Below are 15,118 nucleotides of genomic sequence, written 5' to 3'. Positions count from 1 at the left end.
ACCTCTAGTTTTCTGAGAATCGTCCATACTGTTTTCCAAAAGGGCTGAACTAGCCGGCATTCCCACCAGCAGTGTAGAAGGGTCCCTTTCTCCCCACATCCTCTCCAACATCGGTTGCTTTTGTTCTTTTGGATGTGTGCCAGTCTCTGTGGTGTGAGGTGGTATCTCATGGTTGTTTTGATCTGCATCTCTCTGATGATTAGTGATGCAGAGCACTTTTTCATGTGCCTTTTGGCCATTCGTATTTCTTCCTTGGTAAAGTTTCTGTTCATTTCTTCACCCCATTTTTTGATGGGGTTGGATTTGGTAATGTCTTCCATCACTTTTGAAAATTTCCCAGCCATTATATCCTGAGAAAATACCCTTCCATTCCTTGTTCTTCTCTGAGTGCGCTAACTAAATCTGTTAGATTTACCCAACTGTATCCTTTAAATATCCTACCCCTTTTCAATCTTCTCATCATATGTTTTCTTTATTGGATTATTATTTTACTTATTTTTGTTTCTCTAACATAACGCTTCCCATGTAGCTAATCAGTTATCATACTCATCCTCCATGTAACTGGATGTGGAAATGTTAATAAGCACTGCTTATTGACTGAGTATCAATATTAGTAACCTCAGTCATTAACCAAAGTTAAGGATTTAATTTCCAGCACATATAATGAGTCAAAGTTTCTTGAATTTTATCTTTTCAACACAAAATTCCTCACTTTAAGACTCCAGGCCCAACAGATCTGTACTTAACCCTCTACCGACAAAGAATCACCAGCCTCCCAAACTAACTTATTTAATGCTGAATGCTTTATTTTTTTAATTAAAATTTACAACGTCTTGAAATTTCCTCTCATCAATAAGTATTATTTTTACCAATTTCTAGCTGTATGCAAGGCAATGCCCTATCCATTGCTCTGGCCCCATTTTTTTTTAAAAAATATTTTTTTTCCTGGGGCTGGAGCGATAGCACAGCAGGTAGGGCATTTACCTTGCATGTGGCCAACCCGGGTTCGATTCCCAGCATTCCATATGGTCCCCTGAGCACCGCCACGGGTGATTCCTGAGCGCAGAGCCAGCAGTAACCCCTGTGCATCACCAGGTGTGACTCAAAAAGCAAAATATATATATATATAGATAGATAGATTAGATGAATGACACTCTAAGCCCTTTCAGCATCACCTCTTCCTCCTGGTTGAACATTTCCCTCCATCATTGTAGACCCCACCCTTGTTTTAACTGCCCTCCTATCCCAGTCACCTTAGTGGCATATTTCTTACTGAATACCACTTCAGTGTTTTTGTTTCCAATGTCTTTGATTATTTGGCTGTTCCATCATTATGTTTCTTTATATCCTGCATATGAGAGAAATTATTCTATGTTGGTTTCTCTCCCTCCAACTTTACTCAGCGTGACACTTTCCAGGACCCTCCATGTAGCAGCAAATTGCACGATTTTATCTTTTCACATAACTGTATAATATTCCATTCTTTTAATCCTGCCATTTTTTCATGGTCATTTGGGTTGTTTTATTCATTCTGCCTTCATATCTTTTTCAACTACACAGCCAAAAAGAGCTAGTAAAAATATTTAACCACTATTATCACTTCTTAGGATTTTAGACACCTTCTCAGGGCATAACAAAATAATGTACAATGTGTCTTGTTCCCCAACTTCTTAACACTTTCTCCTTCCTTCACTCTTCTCAGCCTACCTTATTTCAGTTCCTTGAGGACCCAAGTGTACTTGCCTGGAACTCTTCTCTTTGTTCCTGCATTCTTCTTCCTTAGGCTCAGTTTACAAATTATTTTCTGACAGAATACTTCTGCATTACTCAATCGAAAGCGGCCCATCTGTTCTTTTTCTTGCTTGGTATTCTGTTCTTTTTCTAACTTGGTAATCTGTTTTTTGTTTTTTGGGTTTTTTTTTGTCAAGATTACTCATTAAAGTGTGTAGTTATCTCCACTACAAAAAATAAAAAAGTCAGCACTAAAGGCAGGTTGTCTTTTGTCCCCACCCCTGTAATCCCAGGGCCTAGTTTGGTGTCTACTGCATAGTATAAGCTATTATTCATTGTTAAAAATGAATTAAAGATCCCCAAATTGCAAACCCCCTTCTTCTAGAATTGAATTATGTTCTCTTTCCAGGCTATGTTCTTAAACACACACACACACACACACACACACATTTCTTAACTATTGACATGATTGTGATTTACTCATTGTGTACTTTAGCAGCTCAGCATATTTTTAAGATTTGCTTAGTTACTGTTTCTATATTATAAACTAATGTTCGGACATTTTCCACTGTGATAACTCAGAAATAGTCAGATTTGCCTGTACTTTTGAAATCCCTTGTTTTAGTTAGATTTCCAGGATCCTTCCATTTCAAAATGTAAGCTTTAATTCTGTTAACTAAGACTACCTAAAGCCACCCAGTTGCCAAGCTTTTTCAGGCTATCAACTTTTGTTTCTTTTCTGCTTTACTGCAATTTTAAAAATTGATGTTGCATTGCACTCCACCCACTCCCACCCTGGACCCCACTACAGGGCTTCCCTTTACGCACACACAGAGAGCAAGATGTCAGGAAGAAATATGAGTCATAGGAAAAATGAAAAAGGAATGTTGCAAATATCGAGATGAGATTACTGCTCATCTAATAGAATTTTCATTTTCTGCTCTGAATCATTTCTTTCCATTGAAAAAGAAACAACTGCAAGTCTAGTTAGATATTTTTTAAAAGAGTGTTTGTGAGGATGTTGGATTGGGAAATGTTGGAAAGAACTTAAGAAGAAATGATGTAGGCAGACAGGCTAATAGGGAAGGCCCCAATGCAACGGCACTAAACTTCCAGGGAAGTAATAGCCCTGAAGCCAACCTTGCAGAGAACCAGGAATTAGGCCTGATAAGACCCCCCCCCCCCCAACCCGGCCAGTCCATAACAGACCCTGAGGAGGTTTGATGCCCAGCCCTACCTTCCCCCTCTCCTTTGCCCCCACACACAGAAGCTCCAGTGGGAACAAAACGCCAAGAAAGGAATTTCAAAGATGACCATCACCACTCCCAACCCTACCCTCCTGTGCAACCTCCTTAGGTCAAACAGACTTTGACCTAGGTAGAAGCCCCACCTGGAGGCACCTTGAACAAAGGAAGGTTGCACATTGCCTGAGCCCATGTACTGCTTGTGCCCACGTGGCCAAGCACATGTGGTGCCTGAGCGCATGTACACCCCCCCCCCCAACTCGTCCCGTCCCCTGAAACTCCTCTCTAGAGATGTGTAGTTTCCTGCTTTTATGTCTTAATGCTGGGATGTGTGTAAGAGCTTTCTCTCCACGCTTGGAGAAACCCGGGTTCTCTCTTGAGCATGATACTCTCCACTCTCTCCCACTTTCTCTTCCTCCTTCCCTTCAAAACCTCCAAGTGAAATCTGTTTTACTTACTTGCTTGTCTACTCCTGAAATTCTTTACTGTGAGGCGAGACAAGAACCCTGTAACCCTGGGTCTTAGGTGGCAGAGGGTCACCTTTCTCTGCCCTGCTACACATAAGTCACTAGGGGGGCCCACCAACATCAGAAAGATGAATTGAAGCTCTTTTTATTCTCTGCGTTCATACACACATATATCTTTTTGGTTACAACGGTTGGAAGGACAATCTTTAGAACTTTATGGCTCTTGCGGTCATTACTGGAAACACAGTTGGATGCTTGAGTCAGTGTGACACTCTGGATAAGAGTTCTCTTGTGATGGGAATAGCATTAAGAATAGTGCAAAGCAATCAGACAGGAGAATAGATTATTCTTGGGTTTCAAGATAAGTAACCTTGTGGTATGCAATGAATTAAATGCAAATTTTAAAGCTATTTGCCTATTTACATTTAAAATTTACATTTACATTTCTCTTTTTATCTACTTTCTTGGGAAAAATTGATCTTTGACTTGCAGGACACTTGCAAATCATAGCATTGTAGCACCGGTAGCACTGTCATCCCATTGTTCATCGATTTGGTTGAGCAGGCATCAGTAACATCTCCATTGTGAGACTTGTACTGTTTTTGGCATATAAAATATGCCACAGGTAGCTTGCCAGGCTCTGCCGTGTGGGCGGGATACTCTCGGTAGCTTGCTGGGCTCTCCAAAAGGGATGGAAGAATCGAACCTGGGTCGGCTGCATGCAAGGCCAATGCACTACCCGCTGTTCTATCACGCCAGTCGTGTTTTTTCATGGATCACTGAATTCTGAAATACCCCAATTTTCCTTGAAGTAAGTGTATTTTAAGTGATTAATTGCTATGACTTACCTTTAAAACTAGTCTCCCTACTTCTTTGTTGTTTTTTTTTTTTGCAAAAAAAAAATGCTTCTGGATCCAGGGACATAGACCAAAGGGCTGCAGTGCATGCTTAGCATGAATGAGGCACTGAATCTGATAAATCACCCACCCCCTCTTGAATCCAAATGATGTCGTTTTGATGTGTGTTTTCTCAGTGCAATTATTTTTCATTCATAGGCAATGGTGATGACTCACATGATCCCTTTTGAGTATTGAGGCTCTGATTTCCATCAGGAAATTTTCCAATTCACCAGACAGTGTATTAGACATTATTGTCTCATTGGAACTCACTAGGGGAAAAATCCTTAAACAAACATATCAGCATTGTTTATATGACCTTCACATACCTTTTATTTAGCAAAACTGTACTCGATGGGAATTTCTAATCATTTTCTAAGGCTATTACAACAAAGTGCTGGAGTCTTGGTGGTTTAAGCAATAGAAATGGATGATCTCTCAGATGTAGAGTTTAGAAATTTGAAATCTAGGATTAAGCAGGCTTAGTTCCTCTGAGGGCTGCTCCGGGCTTTTGTTCTGTGTTCCCTCACAACCCTGCTTTGCGCTATGTCTACTCTGTACTATCTTCTTGTCTTTCCTCAGGAGATGGGTTTATTCAAATTTCCTCTTCTTACAAAAGCACCAGTATTATCCCGGAAAGCTCATTTTGATGACCTCCTTTTCACTGGATTACCTCTTTAAAGACTTTATCTCTAACTGAGGTCAAATTCTGAGATACCGGGGTTAGACTTTCAACACAGGAAGTTTAGGCAGCAGTTAACCCAGCTCAACTATAAATCTAAATGTTTTTCTTTTTTCCCTGCAAATCTCCCAAGTCTCTAAAGTGGTAACTTCAGTTCATTAGTCCTGACTCTTTGCAGAGAATCTCCTGGTTTCTTATTCATCATTAGCTGTTCTCATTGTCAAGTTTGTTCAATAGCTGACCACACATATAAAAAGTGGTTTGGGTCAATTTTCTTAGAGTCTTCAATAATTATTCTAGCATAGTCATGTTTCCTTTTCACTGGATTACCTCTTTAAAGACTTTATCTCTAACTGAGGTCAAATTCTGAGATACCGGGGTTAGACTTTCAACACAGGAAGTTTAGGCAGCAGTTAACCCAGCTCAACTATAAATCTAAATGTTTTTCTTTTTTCCCTGCAAATCTCCCAAGTCTCTAAAGTGGTAACTTCAGTTCATTAGTCCTGACTCTTTGCAGAGAATCTCCTGGTTTCTTATTCATCATTAGCTGTTCTCATTGTCAAGTTTGTTCAATAGCTGACCACACATATAAAAAGTGGTTTGGGTCAATTTTCTTAGAGTCTTCAATAATTATTCTAGCATAGTCACGTTTCCTTTCCTGAACTTCTTCAGGTCATATACAATTTAGTACTTTAATGATGATTTATAGTGAAGCTTTTTTGCTGTACATTTGTAATGGTTTTATCAACATGATTTCACTTTACTTGGAAGCTGATATGCTTTCTGGCATTTTTTTCCCTCGTTCTTCAAAATTTTTAACATAGCTCCACAGCCCTCAGTTAGTACTTGAGGAATTTGTTTATGCTTAGAGAGTAGTGTAGATACCCCAGAATTTTAAAATGAACCATGTAAAATGAGGATATGAACTATGTAGGTCATAGCAGGTAAACATTATGTGGGGGAAAGAAATTGCATAATGTGATGAAATGATCAGAATGTCTGTATTTGAACCCTGACTCTTTGTCCATGATGTGATTTTAGCAATGTTACCTTTTCTCTCTGTACCTCAGTTTTTTCATGAGTAGAATATAGGTATTATTAATCGTTGCCTCATAGAGCTACTATGAAAAGTATTGAACACATGCAGGCAGTATTTTGTACAATGTGCTTTAATCATAATATATTGATTACTTCCATACTTCAGTATTTCTGAATTCAAGATGAATCTTGTAATTAATGTTAAAGGAAATCTGACATAAGAGAAGTAGGGAATGACAAAGTTCCTTTCTATATTAATAAAATTAAAAGTTTAGAAATATAGACTCAGAAATTGCCTCACTTAAATGCTTTGTAGAGCTGGCAAAAATTTACATTTTGATATAAAATTTTACTGCATGAGATATCTCTGACCCTTCAACTATTGATTAAATTATTGATTTTAATATTAATATTAAATATTAATTCATCTGAAGTAACTTGCTTTGCCCTGTTCATATGCTACACTTTAAGCCCAATATAGATTGTATAAGATTTGCTCAGGGAAATGGCAATGGCTGCATTCCATGCTTTCTCACATCGACCCCCGACAGACAACAAGGCTAGACCAAACTCCCCCATTCCACTGTTCTTTGTTCCCTTTTTTCTGCCCTAGACAACTTAAAAGTCCCTGTAGTCTTTCCCAGGATATGTCTCTACCCCTACTTCTCTAGGGGCCAGAGTGGGGTCCATTCGGGAGCACACCTCTGTATTTCTCCACTTTTAATAAACTTCTGCTATTCCTTCACCTTTATTCTCCCCTGTCCCTCTGTCTGCACTTGACAGGGTTCCCAAATCTATCAAATAGAACCATTATTAGGTTCCAAGCTATGAGCTATATCCTTTCATCTTTCTCTTTCTCCTTCCTCTCCTCTCATGCCCTTCATCTTCTTTCTACTCCTTTTTTTATTCCTTCCTTTGTCCATTCCTTCTTTCCTTTGTTTATTCCCCCCTTCTCCCGTTCAATCTGAGCCCACTGCCAGGCCCTGGCCTCCTACTTAACACTTGAGGAACTTTTTTGGGGGGACGAGGAGGTGTGTGTGGGGGGGGGGGAGGAAAATAGTTTTATTTAAAGAAATTTACTTAGAGGAATGTGAGGAGAGAGAAAGAGATATATTCGAGAGAGCATGGACTTCTCCAGAAGGGAAGTCAGTGACAGCACACATCCCAGGTTGAGATGGGCAGAGAAGAGTCTCAAGTTTCAAATAAAGACCGATCCTTGACCCCAGAGAGTTCTTAGTGCACAGGGCCACTTTAAAAAGTAGGTATTAATTGTAGAATATGCTGGCAAATACATCAATATAAAAAACAGTGGTGTACTGGGGCCAGAGCAATTGTACAGTGGATAGAGAGCTTGCTTTACACATAGCTGATCTGAGGCTCATGAATGAAGGAGCCGGCAGAGGAACCCAGGTGTGTGGAACCAGGGGTTGAGATCTCCAAGTCTGCTCGGATCGGGACTGGGACTCTTCTGCCCAGATCCCCCATTTTCCAGTTTCCAGTAGCTAGGCGGTCACACCCAGAGACTACCAGAGACTACCTGCGCCCGCCCCCCCCCCCCCCCCCGACACACACCGTGTAATCCCATCAACAGCCAACATCCAGAGACTATAAAACCAAGCTCCCGGAAGCGACATCTTATAGCCTAGTTCTCACTCTGGGAGAACCTGGCAAACTACCGAGAGTCTCCTGCCCACATGGGAGAGCCTGGCAAACTCCCCAAGGCATATGAATATGCCAAAACCAGTCACAATGATGGGTCTCATTCCCCTGACCCTGAAAGAACCTTCAATGCAGCACCATTGGGAAGGACGAGTAAAGAGGCTTCTAAAAATCTCAGGGCTAGGATTGGAGACGTTACTGAGGCTGCTCGAGAAAATCAATGATCAGCGGGGTGATGATGATGATGATGATGATGATGATGATGATGATGATGATGATGATGATGATCTGATTTCAGTCCCTGGAACCACATCTGGTCCCATCCTTGAGTACAGAGCCAGGAGAAAGTCCTGTGCACTTCCAGGTGGAGACCCCCAAAACCAAACTAAAAAAGAATATCAGTGGTGCAACCTGGTTAGGTTTGGGGTTAAGAAACACCTCCAAAGTGAGGAGATAAGGGTTGGGTTATCCAAGCACAGGTGTGTGGAGGTAACTGAAAGGGTCGCTGAGAATGTGTGTTCATTACAGTCTGATTGTGGTTGCAGCACTAGAAGAGCAGGAGATTGAAGGGTGAAAAGCAAGAGCTTGGACTAAACAGGACCATCAGGAGCAAAGAGGCCACAGAGTTGGGAGACATGAGATCACCAAAGGATCTCATTTTATATAAAAGAAACTTACTTGATGGTGTGGGTAAGAAGTCAATGAGGAATTTTAACTTCTGTGCTGCCACAAACCCTTGATTTTTAGGAAAGATAAATTCCACTAGATTGAACAACCTTGATTTATCTGATGCTCAAGCATCACTAAAGTTATGATTTTTACTTTTATAGGAGTAGGTTGCTAACTCATAGCTCATAAAGATATTAAACCTGGACTTTGCCTTACATTAATTAACCCTAGTAAGTGTTTGGAACTTAATGGAAATCAAATAATACTAATGATGGGATGTACCACTCTATGGAAATTTCATAGAAAAGCTCCAAGTAGAGAAGTATTGATTATACTTTTGGGTTCTGTTTTATTTTCCATTAGGAATAAAATTTCTCTTTAAGTAAGGTGCTTCTTTTATGTATTTAAAAAGGTCAAATTTCTATGCTGGTAAGATAAAGTTTATGTGTTAAGGAGATTTTTGGAAGATTTAAACATGATACTCCTCTCCTTTATTTGTTTTTGGTGTAATCATCTTTTGTTGCTGTGACCTTTTTGTTGTTGTTGCAATAATCTTTGTTGTTGTACTTGTGGAGTTTGCTAGATGTTGAACATGTGTGTGCCAAAGATCACAATGGCTGTTGGGATCACATTTAGCATGTGAGGCTATGCCAGAGATTGGACTTGTGAGCTCATATCCTTTGGCTAGAAAAATAGAAAACATATAGTCTCTATTTTTGAGAACCCTACAATCAAATGATAAATAGTAGCTTCCCTCTATATAATAGTGTGGCTGTTCACACTAATGGGGTTCATCAATTCTCCATAGTAAAACACTCATTATAATTTTTCTCATTCATTTGTATTTAGTTTTGTTTTGATTTTTTTAATGAGAATTAAAAAAAATAGGAAACAGCTAAATATTTCCTCTAAGCCATGTCCCAATTTTGATGTCTTAATTACAATTTCTGTCTTCAATTTTTACAGAAAAGCCACTGTTGCAAAAGAATGTGTTTACATGGGAGAAGGTTTTGGATAAGGGAAACTAGATTGTTTTTGAACTTTGAGACATAAAGTTGGCAGAGGGCAGGAAGGCAAAGTAGTAATGGATTGTCAGTAATTTGTTCAACTTTGAATGAACCATCTAGAAACAATTCAACAGATTGGTTAGGGTTGGGGTGTGTGTGTGTGTGTGTGTGTGTGTGTGTGTGTGTGTGTGTGTGTGTGTGTATGCATACACGCATGTGTGTACTTTGTGCTAATCTTTGTTTGAGTCTCAAGATTCTTTAGAACCTGGAAAAGAACATGGGGTACATTAAGCAAACATGCCTGTCCAGGATCATGTAAAAGGCAACTTGTAGCCTGTCCAGTCGAGGTCCTTGACCTGTGCTTACTTCTCTCAGGTCCCACCCAGAGAGTTTGAGAGAAAACATGCCCTTTAGAAAACAGGATGCTATGGTTTGGGTTTGTCAAACTTGCAGAGCCCTGGGTTTCATTAAAAACTCTCCATTTAGTTTTGCCAATTGCTCTTCTCCTCACTTAAAAATGCCTCACATATTTTAATCCATGTGTTTCATATTCATTTAGACATCTTGTTAAGCTGGGCTGGGGTAAGAATCACTTAGTGTTCAAAAGGACCTTTCCTTAGCCTTTGGTTCTTAGAAATAGAAAGTTATACTTGCCAAATGTAAATGAATCCCAGACCCTTCTTTTCAAAGAAGCTTTGCAAAATGTGTTGGGGTGGAGGTGCCCCCCCCTCCAGTCCCTGTCCTTAGTCTTGAGATATTAAGAAATGATAGCCTTGCTCTGAGTATGCTAGAGAGTATGCAATAGACCCCACAGGATTGTGAAAGACACTTCTGACCCATCAGAGATATACAAACTTTAATACCTGATTTTTATTTCTTCCTTTTCCTTCTCTCTTTTTCTTTGTCTTTTTCTCTTTTACCCTTCCTTCCTTCCTTCCTTCCTTCCTTCCTTCCTTCCTTCCTTCCTTCCTTCCTTCCTTCCTTCCTTCCTTCCTTCCTTCCTTCCTTCCTTCCTTCCTCTAGTTGTTATTGTCATTGAAAAGATTGACATTCACATATGTCTGGGTGTATTACAGGGATCACACTCCATGTATTGGAGATAAAACTAGGTTTCGTGTCTGTAAGACAGGCTCTCGACCAGCAAGTCACATCTCTGGGCTCCCAGAGGACAAGTTTAAATACTATTATTATCATCTATATTTTGCTTCCTGGGGAAGAGAGATTTAAATTTTTTTAACATCTCATTATACAATGAAATAAGAAAAAATTGTAAGAGAATAGAAGGAAACAGAAAAACATTCCATGTTCATTGCTTGAAAGAATTAACATTGTTAAAATGAAATTGTTTAGGTCCAGTAGATAGTACAGTGGTTAGGGTAATGCCTAGCATGCAGCAACTTCATTGAATTCCCAGCACTGCCTTGTATTCTAAACAATGCCAAATGCAGCCCTGGATTTGGAGTTCCCTGAGGGACCCCAAGCTTCACCCAGATGGCCCCATTAATTCCAACAACATGGGTCGAATATCAGCATATCATTTAATGCCTGAATTTATACCCCAGACCTATTAACTGAGAATTACAGGTGGGTCCCCTGGAGCACCACTTAGACGGCCTTCCTACCCAATGGGACATTTACGTTCAATTCAACCACTACTCAAACTTCAGTGATATTCTTCAAGAATACATAATAAAGAATACTAAAATTTGAATGAACTATAAAACTCCCCAACTAGCCAAATTTGGAGAAAAGAAGACGGGAGGCATTGCCTTCCTGATCTTAAACTGTACTATCAGTGATAATAAAATTAGTGTGGTACTGGAATTAAAACAGTTTCTCAGACTATGGAATACAACTGAAAGCCCAGGAAATATAAAACCCACATTTATATGGACAATTATTTATAATGCAGAAGCTAAAACATTAAGTGGACAAGGGAAGCCTCGTTAAAAATGGTGCTGGAAAGCTGATGAGTTACACACAACACAACAAAATTGGATCTCTATTTCACACCATACATAAAAGTTTATTGCAAATAAATTAAAGACCTCAATTTTAGATCAGAACTCATAAAATACATTGAATAAAATGCTAACAGAATTCTTTATGATAATGTATTCTGGGGCTGGAGTGATAGCACGGTGGGTAGGGCATTTACTTTCCATGCAGCCGACACGGGTTCGATTCCTTTGTCCCTCTAGGAGAGCCCGGCAAGCTACCGAGAGTATCCCACCTGCAGGGAAGAGCCTGGCAAGTTACCTGTGGCATATTCGATATGCCCAAAACAATAACAAGAAGTCTCACAATGGAGACGTTACTGGTGCCCACTAGAGCAAATCGATGACAGTGCTACAGTGCTACGATGTATTCTGGGGCATGTTTAAGGACTTAATTCCATTGACAAAGGAAACAAGGGAGAAATATAAACATATGTGATTCCATCAAACTGAAAAGTTTTAGCATTTGTGAGAGAAACTACTGCAGAAATGAAAAGATACCCCAGTGAATGGGAGAAAATACTTGTGGAGTATTTACAATGCATCTGCCAAAGGGCTAATAGCCAACATATACAAACACTCCAACAGTTCAACAACAACAAAATAAACAGCCACATCAGAAAATGAGGAGGGGAGTTGAACTGACACTTCCTCAGAGAAGACAAAACATGGGCAACTGGCATATGAAAGTGTTCATCCTCACTGATTATCAGAAATTTCAAATCAAAATTACAGTAAGATATCACTTCACACCAGTGAGCGTAGCCCATGGAGGCTTCTTAAAAAAAAAAAGAACCAAAGTATGAGTGAATATTTCACTCTTTTGTGTCTACTTGATACATACAAAATCATTCATAAAATTGAAAAAAAACATGCCCATCTATATTCTTTGCAGCACTATTTAAAATAGACAAAATAAAGAAACATTCCAAATGTCCAATGAGAGATGAGTAAATAATCTGTGGCATGTTATACAATGGAAAACTACTCAGCGTAAGAAAAAATGCAAGCCTACCTTCGTTGTAGTTTGCATGGTACGGGAGGGTGTCAGAATAAGGAAAATCATCTGAGGTAGAAGGACACATGCAGATGATCTTTTTCATCTGTGTTATGTAAAGATACAAAAAGGAAGTGGATAGTAAAAAAAGAAAATGAAAATGAATCCTTGGATTCTAGCAACAAAATTAAGGGTATTGAGATAGTGATCAGAACCCGAAGGGTACAAGTAGAGGGTTGCCACAGAGGTGAAACCCACCCATAGGCTGACTGGCAAGGAAATCTCAGCCACTACTCACAGTATAGAAGCTGGGAAAGGAGGAATAGGGCAGATAGGACAGTGAGGAGGGCACTTCCCTTGCATGAGGCCAAACCAAGTTCCATCTCAACCATCGCATATGGGGGTTCTCATGGGGGCTTTCATGATGCAGACAGGAAGGATGAATCATTGGCGCTTTGTGGTTGATCTATATTTGGTTCTGAGCCCACACCCAGAAGTTTTTTGGACATGATGGTGGTCCCCGCAGGTGACTCATGTGAAGTGGGGAGGAGAAAGACGGTCACTATCTTTCCCATCTGCCTTTCCCAGCCGGGACCAAGGGTTATTGGGTTCCTGCCTCACTTTGCAGAAAGGAATTTCAGGAATATACAGGCAGGGAAATTAGTGTTTATTTGGAGGTTTTAAAGAAGAGGAGAGACCACGATATTGAAGATAAAGGTATCTTCAAAGATGACACGGAACTAAACAATATAGTAGAAATAGAGATCAACAAATGGGACTACATTAAACTAAAAAGCTTCTGCACCGCAAAAGATACAGTGACCAGAATACAAAGACTATCTACAGAATGGGAAAGGATATTTACACAATACCCATCGGATAAGGGGTTGATATCAAGGGTATATAAAGCACTGGTTGAACTCTACAAGAAGAAAACATCCAACCCCATCAAAAAAATGGGGCGAAGAAATGAACAGAAACTTTTCCAAGGAAGAGATACGAATGGCCAAAAGGCACATGAAAAAGTGCTCTGCATCACTAATCATCAGAGAGATGCAGATCAAAACGACCATGAGATACCACCTCACACCACAGAGACTAGCACACATCCAAAAGAACAAAAGCAACCGATGTTGGAGAGGATGTGGGGAGAAAGGGACCCTTCTACACTGCTGGTGGGAATGCCGACTAGTTCAGCCCTTTTGGAAAACAATATGGACGATTCTCAAAAAACTAGAGGTTGAGCTCCCATTTGACCCAGCAATACCACTGCTGGGAATATATCCCAGAGGAGCAAAAAAGTATAGTCGAAGTGACATGTGCACTTATATGTTCATCGCAGCACTGTTTACAATAGCCAGAATCTGGAAAAAACCCGAGTGCCCTAGAACAGATGACTGGTTGAAGAAACTTTGGTACATCTATACAATGGAATACTACGCAGCTGTTAGAAAAAAGGAGGTCAAGAATTTTGTATTTAAGTGGATGGGCATGAAAAGTTTCATGCTGAGTGAAATGAGTCAGAAAGAGAGAGACAGACATAGAAAGATTGCACTCATCTGTGGAATATAGAATAATAGACTAGGAGTCTAATACCCAAGAATAGTAGAAATAAGTACTAGGAGGTTGACTCCATGGCTTGGAGGCTGATCTCTCATTCTGGGCAACTCAGAGAAGGGAGCACCAAGTAAAATGTGATCAGAGGTCATGCGGGGGAGGAGTGACGCGTGCCGAATGTAGACTAGAGACTGAACACAATGGCCGCTCAACACCTTTATTGCAAACCACAACACCTAATCAGAGAGGGAGAACAAAAGGGAATACCCTGCCATAGTGGCAGTGTGGGGTGGGGGGAGACAGGACTGGGGAGGGTGGGAGGGACCCTGGGTTTACTGGTGGTGGGGAATGGGCACTGGTGAAGGGATGGGTTATTGAACTCTGTGTGGGGGAAACATGAGCACAAAAATGTATAAATCTGTAACTGTACCCTCACGTTGATTCACTAATTAAAAATAAACTATTAAAAAATTTTAAAAAATTAAAAAAATAAAGAAGAGGAGAGAGAGAGAGAGAGAGAGAGAGAGAGAGAGAGAGAGAGAGAGAGAGAGAGAGAGGAGGAGCGTAACAGTGCTCAAGAGAGAACCAGGGTTTCTACAAGACCAGCGATACCCCTGAACACATCCCAGCATTCAACAGGAAAGCATGAAAATCCACCTCTCAAGAGGGGAGATGCGGGTGACACATGTGCCGAGGCACCCGTGTGCTTTGCCAAGTGGGTGTGGGCAGCATGTGGGCTTGGGCACAAATGAGCTCCCTTCCTTTGTTCAAGGTGGCCTCTACAGGAATTTTCCAACCTTCCAAACACATGGGGCTTCAACTCGTCTGTTACTAAGGAGGTTGCCAAGGTAGTTGGGAGTGGTGATGGTCTTCTTTGAAATTCCTTTCCTGGCCTTTTGTTTCTGCAGGAGCTTCTCTGGGTCTGTTGCTATACACAGGTGAGGGTCTTACAAGGCCTTAGTTCCTATTTTTCCGCAAGGTTGGCCTTTGATACTTCAGAGCTATTACTTCCCAGTAAATTTACTGTCATCATCGCCTGGGGAGGGGCCTTCCCTATCTGCCTGCTCACCTACATCAGAATGACTCCTGACTCTGAGCTCAGGGATCTCAGCTGGGGGTCCTGGGTTCCTAATGCGATATTGGGATCAAACCTGGGTTAGAGCATGCAATGCCA

Source organism: Sorex araneus, chromosome 1, assembly GCF_027595985.1.
Source record: "Sorex araneus isolate mSorAra2 chromosome 1, mSorAra2.pri, whole genome shotgun sequence".
NCBI classification, from domain to species: domain Eukaryota; kingdom Metazoa; phylum Chordata; class Mammalia; order Eulipotyphla; family Soricidae; genus Sorex; species Sorex araneus.
The sequence above is the reverse complement of the archived record's forward strand: the minus strand, read 5'-3'. Positions refer to the sequence as shown.